General features: G+C 40.6%; 1 protein-coding gene across 1 annotated transcript in view; it reads left to right on the top strand.

Annotated features, from left to right (window-relative positions):
- LOC126278546 (uncharacterized) overlaps nt 1–23172 on the top strand; it is a 101705-nt gene that overhangs the window by 75121 nt on the left and 3412 nt on the right. The window lies entirely within an intron of this gene.

The raw sequence follows: 23172 nt of genomic DNA on the forward strand, positions 1-23172 counted from the left end.
GTCAATTACATCTGAAAATACAGATGTTACAAATGTGCTGGACAATGATGCTTAGGCGAAATTAGATAATCGGTCAATATAATAACCACTTCATTACAGGCTACTATGGACCATGTTTACATTTATTAAACATAATTATCTGCTGATGCTTGTTTGTCCATTTGAGTACCTCCAATATCATTATCCCTGTTGCTTACTATTCTAGCAACCAAAGGAAATTTGGGAAATCAAAATCATATGTTTTGTAGCATACATATGTGAGTAAGCACTTTCAGTTTCATGATGAAATTTTAAACTGGCAGTGTATGGTTGAATATGCAAGATATAAAATGCACTCAGACTAATATCTTTACTGTCAAACAAAGCGGAAACTATACCAGATTATATACACTAGTAATAATATGTTGTTGGCATATATACAGAAGCAGCCTGAAGTGACTGCTTCTACTTATCAACATATAACAGTAATGAGGACTTGTCCCACATCCCCAAAGGTCCTCCTTCATCATGGGGTTTAAGAAACAAGTGCATGTGTGGTTAAATTTTTAGTCTGCAGTGATTTATACCCTGACAGTAAACTCCCTGACATATTTAACCTATCTCACGTAGCAGGACTCATAGGGCCTGACCTTCACCTTTAATAGGAAAATTTCCATCCACAGTGCTATTCGAGCAACTACCCAACTTGACTCAAAGCTACAATCCACCCATTCTAACTACTGTTCCATTACATTATAGTTTCTGACTAATTTATTGGATGAAGCACCTACACTATGTGCTTGAAACTGACTGCTTTATGAAGGATATAAAAGGGCCAATAACATGAATCAATACTAAACTGGATTGATAAGCTGGGTAAACTTCTATGCAACATCATAACTTTTTAGTTAGCAAATGACTTGGTATGAATAATTCTTGCAATGGTTTTTTTAAAATTCTTAAGATATATGAAGCATGCAGTTTTCTGGTCATTATCATAATTTTTTTTTGTTTCATAGCTATTGTTGAAAAACTGAATATATCGTGGATCGAAAAAAAAAAATGTATTTTTACTGTAAGCTTTGAGTTATGGCTGAGATGCAAACACTTGATAGACATTCAAGATTCTATAGGAGCACTTGTCCATTTGTTACTGGCTGAATGTATTTTACCTGGTCTTCCTCATTTCTTCATTTCATGTCTTGAATGGACTATAGTCATAGATACATTGCTACACCCTTCTTTGTATGAGGGGTATTCAATAAGTCATGAAACACATTTTTTATTCTGAAAGCAGGTTGGTTTTATTCAGGATTTCAATACACCGTATTATTCTCCACTCTTCCGGCTACACAAACATATTTTTAAACATAATCTCCATTTAGTGCAACGACCTTATACCATCTTACTGGAAGTGCCTGCTTGCCTGCTTGGTACCATACTACAGGTCAATTTCAAGGCCAGTGTCTTGCTGCTTCAATAACCCTCCATTATTCATGAACTGCTTCCCATGGAGTGCATCCTTCATTGGGCCCCACAAATGGAAGTTGGAAGGTGCAAGATCTGGGCTGTAGGGTGGATGAGAATAGCAGTACAATGAAATTTTGTGAGCTCCTCTCAACTGTGCAGACTTGTACGGGGTGCAAAGACTTGTGTGAGGCCTTGCATTGTCATAGAGAAAGAGAAGTTTGTTCACATTTTTGTAGTGATGAACATTCTGAAGTTATTTCTTCAGCTTCCTGAGGGTAGCACAATACACTTCAGAGTTTATAGTTGCAGCAAGAGTGAGGACATTGAACAGAATAACCTCTTCAGAGTACCAGGAGACCATTGCCGTGACTACATTGGCTGAGGGTGTGACTTTGAACTTTTTCTTTAGAGGAGAAGTAATGTGGTGCCACACCATGAACTGTCATTTTCTTTCTGTTTCAAAGTTGATGAAGCCATGTTTTATCACCTTTGAGAATGTTTGACAAAAATTGAAGCAATTCCACACAGATGGTCCTTTGTTGCTCTTCATGCCCTTCTGTTAGGTGGTGAGGAACCCAGCAGGTGTGCACCTTTGGGTACAACAGCTGATGCAAGAGTCGGCACTACCAACACAGACATCAAGTTGGCCAGTAAGGAGTCTGATTGTGGTCCATCAGTTGCCTTGAGAGTGTCTGCACTTTCCAACATGCAAGAGTCACAGCTGTATGTGGCCAGGTGGCATGCGGGAGACTAGGACGCACCTCCGTTACAGATGCCATTTTGAAGGCTAAGTATAGTGCCACGACCAACCAGAACTTTCTAAAACTATAGGGGCTGAAGCGATAATATTCCACTGTGTCCCACAACAAATTCTGCATTTTTCAACCAAAACTGGCTGGGAATAACAATATGTTGCATTACTTAATGAACACTCTTTGCACATAGACTTGTACAAGAACTTTAAGGGGATCATGAGAATTCTCTTATTTTTCAAGAAAACTGTGTACTAAATTGGGTGCAACATGTTTCTATATTGGTTGCCTATGTGATTTTATAAAAAGGAACAATAGCAATCCATACAGTTCCTTGTGGAGTGGAGTGTTGGAATGCGATTAAAAAAAAAAAAATTAAAAAAAAATTAAAAAAAATGTTGTCTCGATGCAGTAGAAATGAGGTTTTTGCACTTGACTTTAGGATGGACAAGATGTGATTGCATCTGAAATGAAGAAATAAAACTTAGAACAGATACTGAGTCTACTGAAATAAAATGAAGTATATCACATGAAATGGTTAAATTATGTTGAGCCAATAATATATATATTTTGGGTAATTATGTTATTCAAAGTTCCTTTGCAGTTATTCTCTGTGAAGTTAGTGTGACCATCTGGTCTTGGGATTGCAGTGAATTTTTCCACCCAGTACCCTGATTGGACAATTCTTTGACCACCTCACATAGAATTTGGATGTGGTCTGGTGATACCTCTGGCTAAGTGATGGGACTCCAGCAACATCTTCAACCTCTCTTGACAGGAAGTCCTGGGGGAGATGGAAAGTGAGTCTCAGGGCCTGGTTTCAGTCTCATTGCAGCTATCCATGAATCCCAGGAGTTGTTGAGCTATAGCAGGGCCTCATCAAAATCCAGATTTGGCGTCTGACAGATGATGTTCTGCTTGGATCTGTTGAAATGGCCACACACAGCGTAACTGCTCAAAAATATTTGAAGTTGTTGGCAGAGGACTGAGGGTCTGCAGCTGGATTCTTCCATTCCTTCAGGATAGATTCTGCCTCTGCATGTTTCCATTCTGTAGGATAGTGGACACTGGTGAAGAACCATTTGCAGATGTCAGCAATCACTTGTCTGCTTCTGGACAGGTGTACACTCGCGCACACACACACACGCACACATATCCATCCGCACATACACAGACACAAGCAGACATATTTGCCTAAATATGTCTGCTTGTGTCTGTGTATGTGCGGATGGATATGTGTGCATGTGTGTGCGTGCGCGAGTGTACACCTGTCCTTTTTTTCCCCCTAAGGGAAGTCTTTCCGCTCCCGGGATCGGAATGACTCCTTACCCTCTCCCTTAAAACCCACATCCTTTCGTCTTTCCCTCTCCTTCCTGAAGAAGCAACCATCGGTTGCGAAAGCTAGTAATTCTGTGTGTGTGTTTGTGTGTTTTGTTCTTGTGCCTGTCTGCCGGCGTTTTCCCGCTTTGGAAGTCTTGGAATCTTTGTTTATATATATAAAGCCATTGGGAAACAACTGAGGAAAACTTCAGAAAAGATTGAAAGACCAATTTGCAGATCTTTGAAAACTGAACAGTCATGACAACACTAATCCCTGAGGTTGATGGATGATGATGACAATTTCTGCATAGTTGTCATTGAAATGAAAAACAACAAGGAGCAGATTAAAATCTCACTCTTAAAAATGAATTTGATGCTCTAAAGCAACTTATCATTGATTGACTGTTAAGCTGCATTATTGACTATTGCGCATAACTACTGTATTACTTAGAGTCATAAATTCAAGCTCATGCTATTTATCTTCCAGAGTAAGTAGTATGTGAAAACCATTGCTTATGAAGTCATCAGAAATTTGGCTGTAAGAAAAGATTCACTTTGGTTACTGATTAATATCTACAGTGCACTTAGTGTAAAGATAGCATGACATAAGAGAAACAAACAACAATTTAATAAATATCTTTTATCAGTTATTAAATGTGTAGAACCTTTTGCATCAAAGATATGAGGGTAGTTGTATATGAACACACATGTCTCTGACAGGATGCATAGTATGGAAACCACTGAGATCTTTGTCAAGCATATAATTCTCAAAAACTTACTAGAGATGTACTTCTGTTCATCATTTTTACTAGCAATTTATTCCATAACAGATATTAGATTTTCTCTGCAATTATCTGAGCTTGATCTGCTGTCTACAAATAGGTCAAAAAATTACTAAAGTTGTTAAAGTCATCTGTTATTAGGTCACTTTCATATAGTTCTTCTGCAATGTTATATCATTGTTTTAAACAGTAAAATCTAACATTAATAAAATGAGTAGAATGTACAAATGAGAAAAAAATTGTTTTTATATAACTGAATTTGTGCTAGTTTCACAGTTATCAATAAAGGTTTTGATTGACAAGATTGTTGACATTGACTGGGTTTTGTTTAAAATCTGCACTCACAGTTTTGACCTTAATATCATTTGCAAATGATCTGGAGCAGAGCATCAGCATTTATGAACCCAACTAAAAACATCAATCTCAGTCTGGCATCTGCTTTACTGACGATCAACTTTATATGATCATTCCATTTCAAATCACTCCTAATGCGTACTCCCAGATAATTTATGGAATTAACTGCTTCCAGTTGCTGACCTGCTATTTTGTAGCTAAATGATAAGGGATCTATCTTTCTATGTATTCACAGCACATTACACTTGTCTACATTGAGATTCAATTGCCATTCCGTGCACCATGTGTCAATTCTCTGCAGATCCTCCTGTATTTCAGCACAATTTTCCATTGTTACAACTTCTCAATACACCACAGCATCATCTGCAAAAAGCCTCAGTGAACTTCCGATGTCATCCACCAGGTCATTTATGTATATTGTGAATAGCAACGGTCCTATGACACTCCCCTGCGACACATCTGAAATCACTCTTACTTCGGAAGACTTCTCTCCATTGAGAATGACATGCTGCGTTCTATTATCTAGGAACTCCTCTATCCAATCACACAATTGGTCTGATAGTCCATATGCTTTTACTTTGTTCATTTAACTACTGTGGGGAACAGTATCGAAGTATTCTGGTTATTGTTATAAATCAGTAAACAGCCACATTTATTGCCCATGCTGGAGACTACTGTTGTGGGATAAAAACAAGGAATTGTTAGCGCCCCTTGTTTCACATGACTTCTTGCCTGGATGGATGCCGGAGTTCAGCAACCCATTTTTGAAAGTTTCCTCCAGCTATTAATTGTAGTTGGTGTTTTCATGACTTGTTTTGCATTCTGTGTTTTGGGTAATTATGTTATTCAAAGTTCCTTTGCAGTTATTCTCTGTGAAGTTAGTGTGACCATCTGGTCTTGGGATTGCAGTGAATTTTTCCACCCAGTACCCTGATTGGACAATTCTTTGACCACCTCACATAGAATTTGGATGTGGTCTGGTGATACCTCTGGCTAAGTGATGGGACTCCAGCAACATCTTCAACCTCTCTTGACAGGAAGTCCTGGGGGAGATGGAAAGTGAGTCTCAGGGCCTGGTTTCAGTCTCATTGCAGCTATCCATGAATCCCAGGAGTTGTTGAGCTATAGCAGGGCCTCATCAAAATCCAGATTTGGCGTCTGACAGATGATGTTCTGCTTGGATCTGTTGAAATGGCCACACACAGCGTAACTGCTCAAAAATATTTGAAGGTGTTGGCAGAGGACTGAGGGTCTGCAGCTGGATTCTTCCATTCCTTCAGGATAGATTCTGCCTCTGCATGTTTCCATTCTGTAGGATAGTGGACACTGGTGAAGAACCATTTGCAGATGTCAGCAATCACTTGTCTGCTTCTGGCAGCAGCTGCTTCTCCATGTGTTCCATCACATGATCCACTCCACTAGCTGCCTCAGAGAATTGTTGTGGTTGGATGGTTGTGGCCTGTTTGTGTTGATATCCAGTAAGTGCTGCATCATAGCTCACACCCTTCTGTAGTGTAGTGTGAATGATTTGGTCTGGATCTGTTATCCTTTCTGCTTGGGGACAACTCTCTTGAAGACTAAACATCCAAATTAGCTGGCAACATACTTTTTGCCACAGTTGTGACAGGGACAGCTGAGTCTTTCTTCCATTATGGACCCAATTGGCACATTTTATGTCCATGCTGCAGTACTTGTCATTATGGTAAAAGCCCTGACATTCAAAGCATTGTGGAGGGCCTCTTTTTGCTCTGGCTTCTTCCACAGTGATCTTGACACTGCCAGCATATTGAAGTTGAAACATATCCCTATTGAGTACATCATCTGCAAGAATTACATTCAACAAGTAGGGTCCTTCAGCACATGTTTGGTGGCATCAACCTCTCCATGATTCTCATGCCAAAACTTTCTGATTTCAAGTATTCTTGTCTTCAGTGAGTTCAAGTAGCTCCTCTAGCATGATGTCACTCCATGACCTATAACTGTTATACTGTCACCTTGTGACTTAATAAACTGTGGTTTTCTTATAATCGTGTTTCTCATTGTGAACCAACACAACAACTTAATTTGTCACTGAAACTGTTTCTTGTGCATGCTCCTTCCTGTGGTTGTTTTCATTGCCTTGTCCACTGCACAACATACTGTGGTGACAAGCCTGTTTTGTGCTCTCTTTGGACCATTCATGACTCCTACAGCATTTGATACTTCATCCAGCAGCCATCACCAACTTTGCGACTACATTGACAGTACAGGCTACATCGTTGTTTGCTACATCATTGCAGTGTTCCACCATCCAGCGATTTTTCTGCAGATTTACAAGCCTCTAACACACTGCTGCAGTTTCATTTTGTTGTATTTCGACAATGGAAAGGCACTGACCTATGGCTGCACCTCTAGTTTGTCACCTTGCAAGAAACACTGTCATGTTTTTGTCATGCCCTCCTTTTGAGGAACAGCCTCCCTGTTTCTGTTATCCTGTTAGTTTGGCCTTCTTTTCAGGCTCTGCTCCACTCTCTTTTGTTGTCATGTTTGCTTGTTATTCTATGCCAGCTCCAAGTGTAGGGATGCAATTCTCTGCTTACTAAGTTGACTATCTGTGAATACTTCACTGTGAGAGTCTATCCTTGCATGCTATTTTCACACCACTCAATCAAAGTGGGGGGGGGGGGGGGACGCAGAGGAGGACAGCACTTTTACTGTTCATGGAACAAAGCAACAAGCCTGCTGGGCAAAGAGAAAGTGGATGATTCCATTGACAACCACAATGTGGGCACCATGCAGCACTTCTGCCTTGCCTCTCTTGCTTCCTGTAAAGTGAGAGAGCTGCATATGGACAATGGAGCAGCTGATTTTGCTCCTCACTTCACAACCGTATGCGTAACTGGGCTAACCATATGTGTAACTGGGCTCCCCAGTGTTAGCTCCCATCGAACCTCATCTGGTTAGCAACAAAGCACTTTCATGATATTCATGTCGGGTCTCCAGCTGGAATATATCGTCATCTGGACACAATATTTTGGTAGTTCACCTGGTTGCCATCATGATGTGAGAAAACCATTGCACTAACTTGCTGGAACTTAAATCAAACATGCTGAAGTGGCTCCTTTGCACACTGATCGCAGGTCCACCACACATGTGTGAACAAAACTGCCCTCTAGCACAAGGCACAACAGCACACTGGTGGAAAAGCTCTCGGAAATGATAAATCAATATCAGATGCTGTTGATAGCTTCGTGTCTCAGTGGCATGAATATGCTCATTAGTTCTGATGTTGTGTCTCTGTTTACCAGAGTTCCTCTTGAAGATTCTTTTCAGTTAATTGGTGAAAAATTGATTGAAGAAACAACTAAACTTTGTCACCATGTGTTGACATCAACATATTTTTTATTTAATGACAAAAACTTTGAACAAACTATGGTTGAACAAACTATGGTGAGTCCATTATCCTCCATAGTCGCCAATTTGTTTATGGAAGATTTTGAGGACATGTCACTGAAGAAGGCGTTCTTAAAAACAACTGGTTTCTGGAGATATATTGGTGATACATGTATGGCATTGACACATGGGTTGGATGCTCTGGATCGTTTCCTAGATCATTTTAACTGTCTGCACCCCAGTATTAAGTTCATGACAGAAGTTGAAAAGGATGGAAAACTTTCATTTTTAGTTATCTTGGTCTACGGGAGGGATGATGGGACATTAGGACATAGTGTTATATCATAAGCCTGTGCATATGGACCAATCTCTTCATGTGACAAGTTGTCATCTCATCTCTGATTCATATAGTTCGACACATGAACTGGATCATCTAAGAGCTGTGTTTAAGCAGAATAGTTATACTGACTGTCAGATCCATTGTGCTCTACAGAATGGACCTCTGCAGGAACCAATACAAGATACAAGCAAATTAGTGGCATTCCTACCTTTTGCCAGAAGCATATCTACAGAAATAGGAAGAATTTTGAAGAAATTTGATATTAAACGTGCGTTGCATCCACAAATTAAGACCAGAGACCTGCAGGGCTCAGTGAAGGATGATTTGGGTTTGAGAGAGCCTGGGGTCTATAAGATTCCCTGCCATTGTGGGAAAGCCTATACTGGACAGATGATTCATATGGTCCAGGATCCATGCATGTAGCTTCATTGCAACACGCTTTTCATTCAGCCAGAAAATTCTGCAGTGGTGGAACATTATCTCACTGAAGGAAATAAAATAATATGATGAGACACAAGTGGTTGCCCCTGTGTCACGGGATTGGGACTGTGTAGTGAAAGAAGGTATTGAAATCTGGCTATATGATAATATTATAAACAGAGATAAGGGGTGTACTTTAAGCAAGAGTTTCAACTCTGTTTCGTTTGACATCTATGTCTACATCTACATGGTTACTCTGCATTTCAAACTTAAGTACCTGGCAGAGGGTTCATTGAACCATTTTCATACTACCTCTCTACCATTCCACTCTCGAATGGCACATGAGAAAAAGGAACACCTAAATCTTTCTGTTCAAGCTCTCATTTCTCTTATTTTATTATGATGATCATCTCTCCCTATGTAGGTGGGTGTCAACAAAATATTTTCACATTTGGAAGAGAAAGTTGGTGATTGAAATTTCATAAATAGGTCTTGCCGCAAAGAAAACTGCTTTTGTTTCAGTGACTGCCACCCCAACTTGCATATCATATCAGTGACGCTCTCACCCCTATTTCACAATAACACAAAACAACCTGCCCATGCCTTCCTCTGCACTTTTTCGATGTCCTCCATCAATCCTACAAGTAAGGATCCCACACCATGCAGCAATATTCCAGCAGAGGATGGACAAGTGTAATGTATGCTGTCTCTTTAGTGGGTTTGTCACATCTTCTAAGTGTTCTGATAACAAAGCACAGTCTTTGTTTTGCCTTCCCCACAATATAATCTATGTGGTCTTTCCAATTTGCATTGCTCGTAATTGTAATTCCTAGGTATTTAGTTGAATTGACAGCTCTTTGATTTGTGCGATTTATCGTATATCCAAAATTTATCAGATTTCTTTTATTACCCATGTGGATGACCTCACACTTTTCTTTGTTTAGTGACAATTGCCACTTTTTGCACTATACAGAAATTCTCTCTAGATCATTTTGTACTTGGAATTGATCGTCTGATGATTTTACTAGACGGTAAATTACAGCGCGTCATCTGCAAACAGTCTAAGGGGGCTGCTCAGATTATCACCTAGATCGTTTATTTAAATCAGGAACAGCAGAGGGCCTATAACACAAGATGGAACAATGGTCTTTGTTTTGGTCATCAAAGCTGTCAGTTGTGTTTGATATTGATTTATTGTTTCTGTGAGCTTTCCCCACCAGTGCACTGTTGTACCTTGTGTTAGATGGTAGTTATATTCGCACATGCATGGTGGACCTATGGTCGATGTATAAAGAAGCTGCCACGACGTGTTTGATTTCAGTTCCAGCAAGTTAGTGTGATGGCTTTCTCACCTGAAGATGGCGACCTTGTGGACCACTGAAATATTATGACCTGATGATGATACATTCCTGCTGGAGACCCAACATGAATATTACAAATTCCTACTGTGGGAAAGTTTAGAGAGCAATGGTCTTTGTTTTGGTCATCAAAGCTGTCAGTAGTGTTTTCTAATGATTTATTGTTTCTGTGAGCTTTTCCCACCAGTGCAATGTTGTGCCTTGTGCTAGAGGGCAGTTATATTTGTGCATGCACAGTGGACCTATGGTTGGTGTATACAGAAGCTGCCATGGCACATTTGATTTCAGTTCCAGTGAATTAGTGTGATGCCTTTCTAAACTGAAGATAGTGACCATGTGGACTGCTGAAATATTGTGACCTGATGATGTTATGTTCCTGCTGGAGACCCAACATGAATATCACAAATTACTACGCTGGGAAAGTTTACAGGGCCTCAAAGCACATGTTCTCCATTGCAGTAACCACAATACTTGGTCAGCACCATACACTGTTTTTTTCTTCCTTAGCTGCACCTGTGCTTGGGACAGGCCCTCAGTTATCTGATGCCCTCCATGTGTCCTTATGTTGTCTGTTGTCCACCTGCTGCTCTCAACATGACCCTAATTGCACTGTAGTACATTATTTCTATCAGAGGCTTTTCTTGCACTGCATTTGTTTGGCTCATTTCTTTTTATGAATCTTGCTTTCCAATGGCATTCACCAGTATCACAGTTCGCTGTGGCAGCAGTCCATCCCAGGCTGTGCTAGTGCATCTTTCCTGCCGGTGGACCACCCCCGCACATGACCTGACATGTTTAGTACTGTTGCGAGTGCCGTCATGCACCTCCTGCACCTATGTGATCCCCTCTAGGTATCTCCTGCAACTACACAGGTTCCTTCAGGGATCTCCAGCACCAATGCAGGCGCCACCTGTCTTGCTCCATGTTCCTCCAGCACCTTTGCGGCTCCCTCCAGACATCTCCAGCACCAACACAGGTGCCTCTCAATCTGATGTACATGCTTCTTATGCTTCCTCCACCGACATGTGCCTCCAATACTGATGTGGACATCTTTTACCAGACACAGGCACTTCCTGCATATATGCGGGCACTGACATAAGGCGACTCCAGCACATACGTTGACACCTTCTACAAGGCACAGGTGCCTCCTGCAACTACATGGTCCCTTCTCCTCCTGATGCAGGTGCCTCCTGCAACTATGTGAGCACATCCAGCACAAATTTGGTTGTCTCCTTATCTGTCATAGATGCCTCCAGGTCCTACGTGGTCACCTTCCAAACACTGATGTGAGTGCCTCCTGCACCGATGTGAATGCCTGCCACCTCTAGCTGGTGCTGTCCACTTTCCCACTGGACATCACAGATTCCCAGTCATGGAACTGAGTGATGAATCCAATGTTGCACAGGTCTAGAGGTCTAGCCTCTGGGATACATTCCTTCCCCTTTCCAGAAAGGAGGAAAGACATGGGACCACCCTCCTTCCACTGCCAACCCCTTCATAGGCTTGTGCAGACCCGGAACTGTGCTCACCCTGGGAAACTGCTTCCAACACTATGGGTGAGTCCCCTGTCAGCATGTCATGGGGGTACGGGAATCTGGTCACCCTGCACCACCCACCACCTCCCAAGGAGTGAGGAGTGTAGTAACCCATCCTTTACTATGCCTTTGCCGCTGCTACCGTGGCATGCATAATGCAGTTTAAGTAGGGCACTATTCAACTCTTCCAGGCCCCCACCAGAGGTTGTTGCTCATGGTCTAGCATATCAATCGCCTGCAGCCAAGAACCAGTGACCCCTTGTGGGTGTAATGTGCTTTTTATGTCCATGCAGCTGCTTCAGCCAGTAGTCGGTGTCTGTACTAGCCATCTGATTGCATGCATATCTGATTACATGCATCTTTAGCCTGTACCTCTCCTGTATGATGTCACGTTGTAAGCTATAGCTATGCTGTCACTCAGTGGTCCAACAAACTGTAGATTTCTTGTAACTGCATTTCTCACTGTGGATCCACGCCACAACACAATGTATAAAAATGTTCATATGCTTTGTAATCAAACAATTGAAAATCCAGAATAGAACAATGACAATATTCTGAATGGAACAGATTGCTGCACACCATATAGCAGAGATGTTGAGTTGCAGTCAGGCACAACAAAAAGACTACTAAACAGCTAAGATTTTGGCCAGGAGACATTCTTTTGAAATACACAACTTGCACACAAACATTCATGCAAATGCAGCTCATGCACAAAGTGCTACTGTTTCTGGCTGCTGAGGCTAGACTGTGAGCAACAGCATATGATGGGAGAAGCAATTTGGGTGGTGGGGTTAAGCAGGATGGGACAGGGTAGGAAGTGGGTAGAGAGCAGTTTATGGGAGCAGACAGGGATGAGTTGGAGAGAGGGCAGAGGGTGGGTAATACAAGGCTGTGTAGTGCTGGATAGGGAACAGGGAAGGAGAGAGGTGCATAAAGGACAGTCACTAATAAAGGTTGAAGCCAGGAGGGTTACAGAAATGTAGGGAGTTCCCACCTGTGGAATTCATAAAAGTTGGTTTTGGTAGGATCTAGATGGCACATGCTGTGAAGCAGTCATATAAAAGAAGAGTGTTTTGTTAGGCAATGTGCTCAGCAACTGGGTGGTCCAGCTGTTTCTTGGCCACAGTTTGTCAGTGGGCATTCATGCAAACAGACAGCTTGTTGGTTGTCATGCCCTTGTAGAATTAAGAACAGTGATTGCAGCTTAGCTTGTAGATGACATGACTTGTTTCACAGGTAGTCATGCATTTAAGGGATAGGTAATGCTTATAACCAGACTGGAGTAGCTGGTGGTGGGATGTTTTGCATCTAGGCCTATGATGGGGATATGAGCCATGGTTCAAGGAGTTGGGAGCACGTGTTGTGTAGTGATGGATAAGGATATAGTGTAGGTTTGGTTTGCAGTGGAATACACTGTGGGAGGGGTGGAGAGGATAGTGGGTAGGCGATTCCTCATTTCAGGGCACAATGAGAGGTAACTGAAACCCTGGCAGAGACTGTGATTCAGTTGCTGCAGTCCTGGGTTGTACTAGATCACAGGGGGAATGCTCCTCTGTGGTCAGATGGAGGGAATTTGGAAGGTAGTGTGTGTTGGAAGAGATTACGCAAGGGAGATCTACTTCTGCACAAAGTTGGGAAGGTAATTATGGTCTGTGAAGATGTCAGTGAGACCCTTGGTATATTTTGAGAAGAACTGCTCATCACTACAGATGTGACAATGTTGCATACACTGACAGTACATATATATTTGTTTGTCCTCGTTTGTCCTCTGTATCTGATGGCACTGATGATGGGATATATGCCCAAATATCGATCTGGTAATTAAATACTTTCAAATGCAGCTTATGGTGTTCAGCCACATATCCTTTATCAAAGTTACTAATGCCTTATCACTGTCTGAGACATCAGCTGTATTAAGTATAGATCTACTACACAACAGTGACAAGTAAAAAATTGTGTTGGAATGGGACTTTAACCTGGATTTCCTGCTTACTGTGAGTGGTTGCTGTAAGCACACTGGCTATCTGTGCACATTGCCTGGACCTACCCAAACTTCCATATATAACACTATCTACATCTCTATAATGTAGTCCTCCAAAATATAATGTTGTGAGAAGTAGATGATAAATTTAGTGGACTATGATATAAGGATGTAGACAGTGTGACATATGTGAGTTTGGGTCAGTCTGTGGAATGTGGATAGACAGACAAAGTGGTTAAGGTGACCTCTCATGATAAGCAGGATATCTAGGTTCAAGTTACAGTCTGGCACAAATTTTCATATGCCACTATTAGGTAGTAGCTCTAGACTTAATTCAGCTGAGTCAAGAAATTCTTGGTTGGGAAATTAACTTCGAATCACATCTGTTATAGCCCAGACTTTGATGTCTCATTTGCCTAATGTATCACAATGTTTGTGATGAGAAACAAATCAACAGATTAATGTGCCTAGATTGTCTCAAAACTTTTTATGCTCGTAGATTCACAATGAACACTAATACATCCAACAAGATGCCTATACACATGCTGTGCCTCAACAAAACCTGGGATTTTCTCAGCTACTGATTTTGTGGTTCATGAATGGGTAGTAATTTGTACATTGGAATGTCATCTCTTTAAGCAAACATAGCACTATTAATAAAATCTTCTTAGGTTTGCAGCCACATTATGTAGTTGAATTCCTACAAGCATTGTGGTTGACTATAGTCAAGTGGTAATTGACTGCTTTGTCATTGATAGCGTTCTCCTTATATAGCAATGCCATTGACTGTAGTATCTCTCCTGCTCATTCCATTGCTGAATAAACCAGTATTTATATCTTGCATCCACTGTGTGTTCTTCAATTTTATGATGCCCTAATCCCATGCTATACTGAGTTATCGTCTGCCATCTTTATAGAATGTATGTTGTGGGTTGTTTAATTGTAATCAAAACATTCAGCCTCAAAATGACAGAGATGATGTCAAATGCAATATGGAAAAAAAAACAGCAGTTCATGATGTTTCATAGTGTAATATGTAAAAACACACAGCCACAGTCAGCCAAAGTTTATTCTTCTTCTTCATACAAGTGAACAACATTTGACAACATAGATACAAATATAAAAACAACCCAGGTACTGGTACAAGCAGTTGTGGCACTAAGTATGAATACAATATGAGAGCAAGTGGCTGCTGCACTGCACTTAGGAACTGAAGGGCTCTAGTATACAGTGTGGCAGATGCTGTGCTGGGTGCACAAGTCATGTGGCCCACTGCAGGTGGCCTCTGGTGGCTGGCCCATTCAGATGCTATTCTCAGAATATTCGTGGTGTTGCATGCCTGAAAATTAACTGGTGCTGTGGTGATTATTGTTGTATTACTTACAGGGTTACAGTGCCTCTCCATTCCCTTGGGGAAAGGGTACTCTGCTGATGTGGGCACTAGGACAACTCTTGAAATGTCCATTGTCTCTGAGGCAGATGCCACAGGCAATGACAGCAGCAGCTGGAGGAGATTCTGGGCCAGAAATGCTGAGTAGGAGTAGAAATGGTGCAGCTGTGGAGACGTGTGGCAGCGGCTCCCCCATGTAGTACCATAATAAAGGGTTCTGGTCTCTTGACTTGGTGGATCTATACCAAAAGTGAAGGTGCCAGCTACTCAGTTGGGGCATTGGGGGCACCAGGGATGCTGGTATTGCAGGACCCAAAGGTTCCTCCCAGCCAGCATTAGAATTGGCATTGGCATTGGAGCACTGTAGGAAGGTCTGACAGCTGGTGCTGGGGGATTGGACTCTGCAGGAGAGGTGGGAAGCTGCGACATCTGCAAGAAGGACAGATCCACATGCACAGCAGGGATGCCTTGTGAGGCCTGAACAAGTGCTGAGGGAGGAGGTAGAAGTGGCAGAACTGGTGCACATCATAGAGAGGTGGTGGCCCTCAGCAGCTGTGGACCATAGCCAGAATCCACTTTTGGTTAGTGCCCAAAATCCAAGATGCAGACTGCAGAGCCAAAAGTGAACCACAATGAGGTCTGCACCAACAGGCATTGCTGGGGGAGCACAACCAGATGAAACACAGTGTGTGGCTAACAGCCATGGAGAGTCTTGTTCAGGCTCCAGTCCCCTACCAGCATAACCCTATAGGAACTCAAGAAGCATGATAGGGAATTGTCCATGAAAAGTCCACTTACAGCTATAGAGCACCTTTGTTGGACCCTAACCCCCCCCCCCATCCCCCACCCCAGTGAAAACCTGTAGGAACTCAAGAAGCATGCAAAAACATTGTTCGCGGAGAAGGCCACGATATATTTCTTCACTTGAACCTTGAATGTGTGGATGAGACGTCCCTCATAAATGTTAGATTTGGGGTGAAAAGGAGCAGCAGTAATGTGGCTAATACCTTTATGGGTCCAGAAATCATGGACTGTCTCAGACAGATACTGTGGACCATTATCAGTCACAAGCATATAAGGTAATCCTTCAATAGGAAAAGTTCTGGAAAGGGCATGACTCATAGCTACAGCTGACGTCAAAGGACAGCTGATGACATATGGAAATTTAGAGAAAGCATTGATGACCACCAACCAGGAAGAATTTAGGAAAGGTCCTGTGAAATCAATGTGGTATGTGTTAATATGTTCCCATGGACACTGTGGGGTGGGCCACAGGGAGACTGTTATCTACAGCACTGCCTGTTTAGTAGCACATTGACAGCAGGCTGCAACAATATGTACACTGTCACCATTGATGCCAGGCCAAAACATGTGCTGACAGACCAGTAACCTGGTACATGAGAAACCCCACAACCCCAGTGTCTTTTTTGTAGGAGCTGAAGTACACCTCACCAGAGGCTGGCTGGGATTGCAATAGGTGACAACACACCCACAACTAAGAGAACAGCATTACCAAATCAGAAATGGATTGTCAGTGATAGGTGTTGTGATCCAGGAGCCTGTAATGGAAACTGTTCCACTGTACATTGTGCCTCAACACCTAAGTAAAAACAAAAGATTTTATCTGGATCAGAAGCAGTATCTAACCATACCAGTAGCTGGGACAGTGCATCAACTTTGGCATGCTGCATGGTAGGCCAAAAATGTATTTCATAGTTGCAGCGAGACAGAAACCAGGCCTAGTGCTGGAGATGATGTGTTACTTTGTCAGGCAACACAACAGAAGAAGTAAACAATGAAACCAAGGGCTTGTGGTCAGTAAAGAGGGGTGACTTGTGCAAGAACACATGAAACTTTTTGAGAACTTAATTGATAGCAATCAATTCCTTTTCAACTTGGGAATAGTGCTGTTGAGTGGAGTTGAGCATTTTTGATGCATAAGCTATCAGATATTTAGAACCATCATCATACAAATGTCCATACTGAGTCCATACTGAGAGACATCTGTAGAAAAAACCAGATGGTGGCCAAGACGAAAAGGAGCAAAACCAGGAGTTTAATGTAATTTAGATTTCAAAAGCATGAACACACCATTGCAGCCCATTGTCACTGAAAAAAAATGTTCTTGCAGAACAATTTGTGGAGGGAATGGGTCAACATTGCTGCATCTGGAATGAATTTGTGGTAGTAAGCAAGTATACCTAAATATGCTTAGAATTCTTTGACATTTGTAGGATGAGGCAGAGCCATGACTATGATGACATGATGATTTAAAAGCTTAACATCATCCTGAGGAACTTCAAACCACAAATACACAAAGGATGACTGAAAAAAGTGTGACTTGGTCAGGTAGAATTTTAACTTGGCAGTATGTAAGACTGTGAACTAGGTGCATAAGTTAAGTGAATGCTCTTCTGCAGATGCACCTGTTACAATGATTTCGACAAGGTAGTTGCACGGACATCATCAGTTGTTCCAAAAATGCTGAAAAATTGCTGGGGTGCTAGCCACACCAAATGGGAAGCACCATTATTGGTGCAAACTGAAGGGCACATTAATTACAAGCAGCCATTTAAAATCCTCATCCAATACAACTTGTAAATGGGCTTCAGATAAATCATTTTGGAGAAAAACTGGATCCCTGCAAGATTAACCAATAACTCTTCTGGGCAGGGCAAAGGATAGGTATCAGTGGTAGATTGAGAGTTAACTGAAACTTGCTGAAAGTTGCTGCAGAGATGAAGCTGATCAGTTGGTTTTTTTTTAACAATCATGAGGGAGGTAGACCACTCACTCAATGTAATACACCATATGACCCCCAATGATGTTAGCATGTCCAATTGTGATTTCACTTGATCACACAAAACTCACGGAGCAGGGTGGACATGGAAAAATCACAGCTGGTGACATAGGTTTCAGGGTGATGTAGGTCACAAAATAGGTGGCACAATCCAACCTATCTGAGAAAAGAGACAGGGACATAGAAAATAGAGAATGTAACAGTTGGTGAGGCATCTGGTATGAAACAAGGTGCACATATTTAAAACGGAAAACTATAAGGCATTGAAAGCATCCAGAGTGAGCCAATTTGCAATGACAGCATCATCCACAACCGAAAGAAAATCAAGGAATGAACCACAAATTTACACACAGCGGGAGCTGTAGATTGGTCCAAAATTGGAATATCCTGTTGTTGTAATGCACCAAATGTTGTGTAACCAGAGACAACACTGGAGATCCCAAATCCACATAAGTTTGTGAGCTCAGTAAAGTCACAACTGTACCTGTGTCTATTCGTAGTCTTACGGCATTGTCCATCACTCCCACTTTGATAAACAGTTTGTTATGATTTGTAAACACTGGAGACATACAATTAACATCCATGTCCATGTCTGAAGGGGTGAGCTGGGAATGACACAAAGACACTGTATCTCCTGTTTTCATACAGTTGTTGCAAGTCATCCACTACTTAGCACACATGGCCCTGTCATGTCGCATGAAACTTGATAGAAGTGCAGGGCACTGATATTGCTGTGGAGGTTGTGGTTGTTGCTGTTATTTGGCACATTGTTGTCCAGTGTGACACAATGGCTGCATTTGTATGGCTACATCATCCTCTCTCTGAAAACTGCCTGATGCCTTATAACCAGGAATGGCAGTCACCACAGCTACATCACACCAAGTCTCAATCTGATCACCAGTACATGAGATATCTCAAAAGATGGATCAATATTTAACACTTTAGCTGAAGATTGATTCTGATACTTTAGTGTGCATTGATCCACCTCTTTGTTAGTAGTCAAACAAATGGCAGTGTCATGGCTCATAGAACCAGCATAGAAACAATGATAAGCATCATTAATGAACTGACATTTGTCACTGAGGCCATGGAGCTTCACCACCCAAGCGTGGTTGGACTGGAGAGGCTGTTCATGACAATTATAGAACTCTACAAGTGCTGTGATGAAATGCACACATTTACAGTGATAATTTGACAACTTACACATTTTGTAAATGAAGAAACAACCAGACAGACTCCATACACAAAAGTGAAAACCACACTCAACACCAATTGTTTCGTAGTGTAAGAAACAAACAACAGCACAGCCAAAATGAAAAAAAAAATCTATTCTTCTTTCACGTACAAGTGAACAACAGTTGAGAAAATAGAAACAATCCAGGTACTGATACAAGCAGTTGCTAACAGCAATTATGAATACAGTATGAGAAATCTCGGAAAACATTCTTATGAATGATGATGACATTTTGGTGAGAACAAGGTGGGAACCAGTCACTGCAAAGATGAAGGTGGCATGGTGGATGTGGGACATAAATATTGCTTCATTTTGCATTGGATTGAGCAAGACTCATATCATAGCTGCATAAGTGTGAATCCATTGACAGTATACCAGTCAGCAGGATTTGTCATTTGAGGAGGCATACGCAGCTAAAAGCTTGTGAGAATTTAACATTGTCTTACAGTTTGAAGCTTGAGAAGACTTTAGTAACGTATTAGTAGTTCCTGAAATTCTACATGCTTGAAAATAAATTAAATCTATGTTGGATGCTTTTCAAATTACAAATAAATAACACACTGAACCATGAAAAAGTGAAAGGTTAAATCTTAATGTTTTATTCTTAAGAGCTACATTGGTATTTTCTCAATAAATTCATGTACAATTGCAGAATTTTAAAATCTGTACCAAAATAATTAGTGTCCCCATAGCACTTGAACAGTAGTACCACCTCTGTAATTTTAAGGAAAGCTGATAACAAGAGGCATAGAGTGAAAGTTTCTAATGCTCTGTAGTAGTATTTGGGAAGAAAGCATTAAAATTCCTCTGATTCTAATCTGAAACACAAATTTCTTATTTTTCCTTACATAAAATTAATGTAAGTGAATATTGGAAGGGCTCATTTAGGAAGGCCATAGGTAATTACTTTGACTCCTTTTCAACTAGGCTAATGCTTAACTTCCAAGGACTTCTGTGGTGGCAGAGCATTAAGCACTAATAGACATGGGAAGGGAAGAGACAGAAAAAAGAGCTGATCTGGTTCAAGAATGTGTGTGAGTTAGAAGAAACAGTGTAAACATCAGAAAGGTTCTTGACCATAATTTTGCAGCTTCTTTATTTGAAAATGCTACAGTTTGTGGGTTATGAATGGAAAACATTTTTGGAGGCATACTCAATGTTATGTTTTCTTCATTTCAACACAGGTGGACAGTATAAATTTGAACTAGTAGCTACCACCACTGACTTTATCCAGATCCATTGCCTCAGGTTCCTCCTTAAATGAAAAGTGACTAAGGGCATAGTTCTTCCAGCACTTTGGTAAGATTCCAGAAGAAGGCATAGCAAATGAACCTTCTACCATGGTTGCTGCCCTATGCTAAACATAAGGCAGCCATCAGAATCTATAAAGTTTATGTCTTATGTCTGGCGTTATACAGATAACTAACTTTCCAAAAATGAGACTCATCTGATTCCATTATTCCAGTGTGCTTGCTGTCATTGTTTCATTTTAACCTCAAAAGAGGACAAAGATATTCAATGTATCAAACAACTATTAAATTTGTCCTGCTCTTCCAATTTGCTACTAACTGTGTTGGTAAGGAATAAACTGTGTGTTCCTCTGTTTTGCTGTAATGTAATATGCAAATTTTAAAATTATCCAACTTTGTAGCTCCTTACCTTTCTTAATGGAAAATAAAGGGTGGACTGTAACAGTATTATGAAAAGGATAGTTGCTACTCAACATAAAGTGGGGATGCTGAGTCCCTAATAGGCACAGTACAAAGACTGTCAGACATGAGCTTTCGGTCAACAAGGTCTTTGTATGAAATAGACGACCGACATACACACACAAACTCATGAAAACACAACTCACACACACACATGACTACAGTCTCTGGTTGCAGAGGCCATACAGACACACAGTGTGTGTGTGTGTGTGTGTGTGTGTGTGTGTGTGTGTGTGTGTGTGTGTGTGTGTGTGTTTCTTGTCTACCTCCAACAAAGGCATTGTTGACCAAAAGCTTATGTCTGACAGTCTTTTTGTTGTGCATATCTGCAACTCAGCATCTCCACTTTATGGTGAGTAGCAACTATCCCTTACATTTGTTAACATATTTTTATAGACTTATTGTACTGTATTATTCTTGTACTTACTGATGAAATCATTTCTCTAGATAATTAACTTACTGTGAACTTTCAAACATTAGACTGTGGTTCCAGTGCCATGTTCTGATCCACCTTCACCCCAAAAAAGCACACAAAAATCTGTTTTCACATCAGATGGTTATCAAAGTACTGATAGCTTCAAATAAAGGTGCTGAAGTTCACCTTATCATTCCTAAGTTCAAATGTGATTATTCAGCTCTGTGAATTTGGGCAGAGTCATGTTGGATGAAGGCCTACTTGTTAGGAACATCAACTGTACCATAGGGTGCAATAAAGCAACTAAAGCCTTCCTGGAGAGCAATACTTGGACAAATTGTATACTTCCTTGCGCTGCAGTATAACCATATACAGTATGTATGAAAGTGTGATTTTTTTGGAGATTTGCATCAGTCTCCATCAACACTTCTGTAACTTGCACAGATGTGAAGTTGAACAGTCAGCTGCTGACTTATCCTAAATGTTCCTCTGGTGCTTCTATGAGGAGAGTGACGAATGATGATTGTGGGAAGCACTTGAATTAAATTAAGATGTTCTTTCCATCTAGATTGTAAAATAGAGTTGTTACTGTCCATTACTTGTTTGGGGTTGTGCCATCTTCTGATGACTGAATTCGAAATGTGGGTAGGAAATTCTGAGAGATGTTACAACTATAATAATGTAAGAACACACTGAAAAGTAGAATTGGTGTATTTGGTTGGATGCTTCTCAACTGCTACTGAAATATGTTATACTTATAGCTGTAACGATGTCTTCTAAATTTTTCACCACATATGCAGAGGAAAATACAAATCATAAAAAACATGTTCTATGGATGATAAAACATTAATTCAAAATTTCCTAGATTTATGGCATGGGATGTTTCAAATACAGGCATTTCAATAAAATGTTAATCTGATCTTTAAAAATGATGCTGTCTAACAGAACAGTATTCTGAGACAACTGTTTTTGTGAAAGGAGGAAGAACTCCATAAATTAATGTGTGGTGATCATCAATAATCATCTTATACATGCAATATTTGTTGTAAATATAATGTTTATTCAAGCAAACAATAAAAATATGAGATAAAGAGTTACCCATCAGGTTATTCAGTAAAGGTGACATGAGCAACAAATGTGTGATGAACTGTACTGTGCCAACATTCTTTGACAGTTTACCATATATTGATGTAAAATGACAGACACTAACTGGCAGTCATCTTTTCTTGCTGCTTCTTCCACATTATAGACAAAACTACATTTGAAACTCATAGTATAACTTTGTTTGAAAATTCATTGTATAATAAATAATGAGGCATAAAACACATATTGCTATTATTGAATGTACATTCTTCAGTCTTTTAATACTTACCTATAAACAGGTAGCAAGTGTTTATGTATAAGAACGAAAAACTGTTATGTAACTAAACCAATGAGAAACTCCACATGTTTTGTCATTAATATTATCTGTGGAATATGTAGTTATTTAATATGTCAAACCATTTTCTGTATAAAAATGATGGATGCCTAATTATCTTCTATGTACATCATTGGTTAATTTTGAATGTTCTTGTTATCACTGGCTCAGTGCTAATGAATTCTTTCTTGGTATTTATGAATGAAGAAATTTCCACCAACTGTCTAAAATGTTAATTTAGTTGTGTTACTACACAAGATGCAATAAGCAGTTGTTTCATGGTGATGTATTTGTTCTGGGAGCTAAATCCCTGGACACAATTTTTCTGCTACTTGATGTATTAGCTTCAGGTTGTGTACATGATCATCAGGTTGCATAATATTTCACCTTGACACACTTTTCATGTTTTACTATTGATTCCATCATGCTTTGTAAGAATCTTCCAAAGTGCTATATAAAATTACTGATCAATGTGATCTCCTAGGTGTGACTGGTTAATTATGTGCTTTTGGGTGTATGGCCAAGTTACTGATTCCATTTTTGT

The sequence above is a fragment of the Schistocerca gregaria genome, chromosome 6 (assembly GCF_023897955.1).
Source record: "Schistocerca gregaria isolate iqSchGreg1 chromosome 6, iqSchGreg1.2, whole genome shotgun sequence".
Taxonomy (NCBI): domain Eukaryota; kingdom Metazoa; phylum Arthropoda; class Insecta; order Orthoptera; family Acrididae; genus Schistocerca; species Schistocerca gregaria.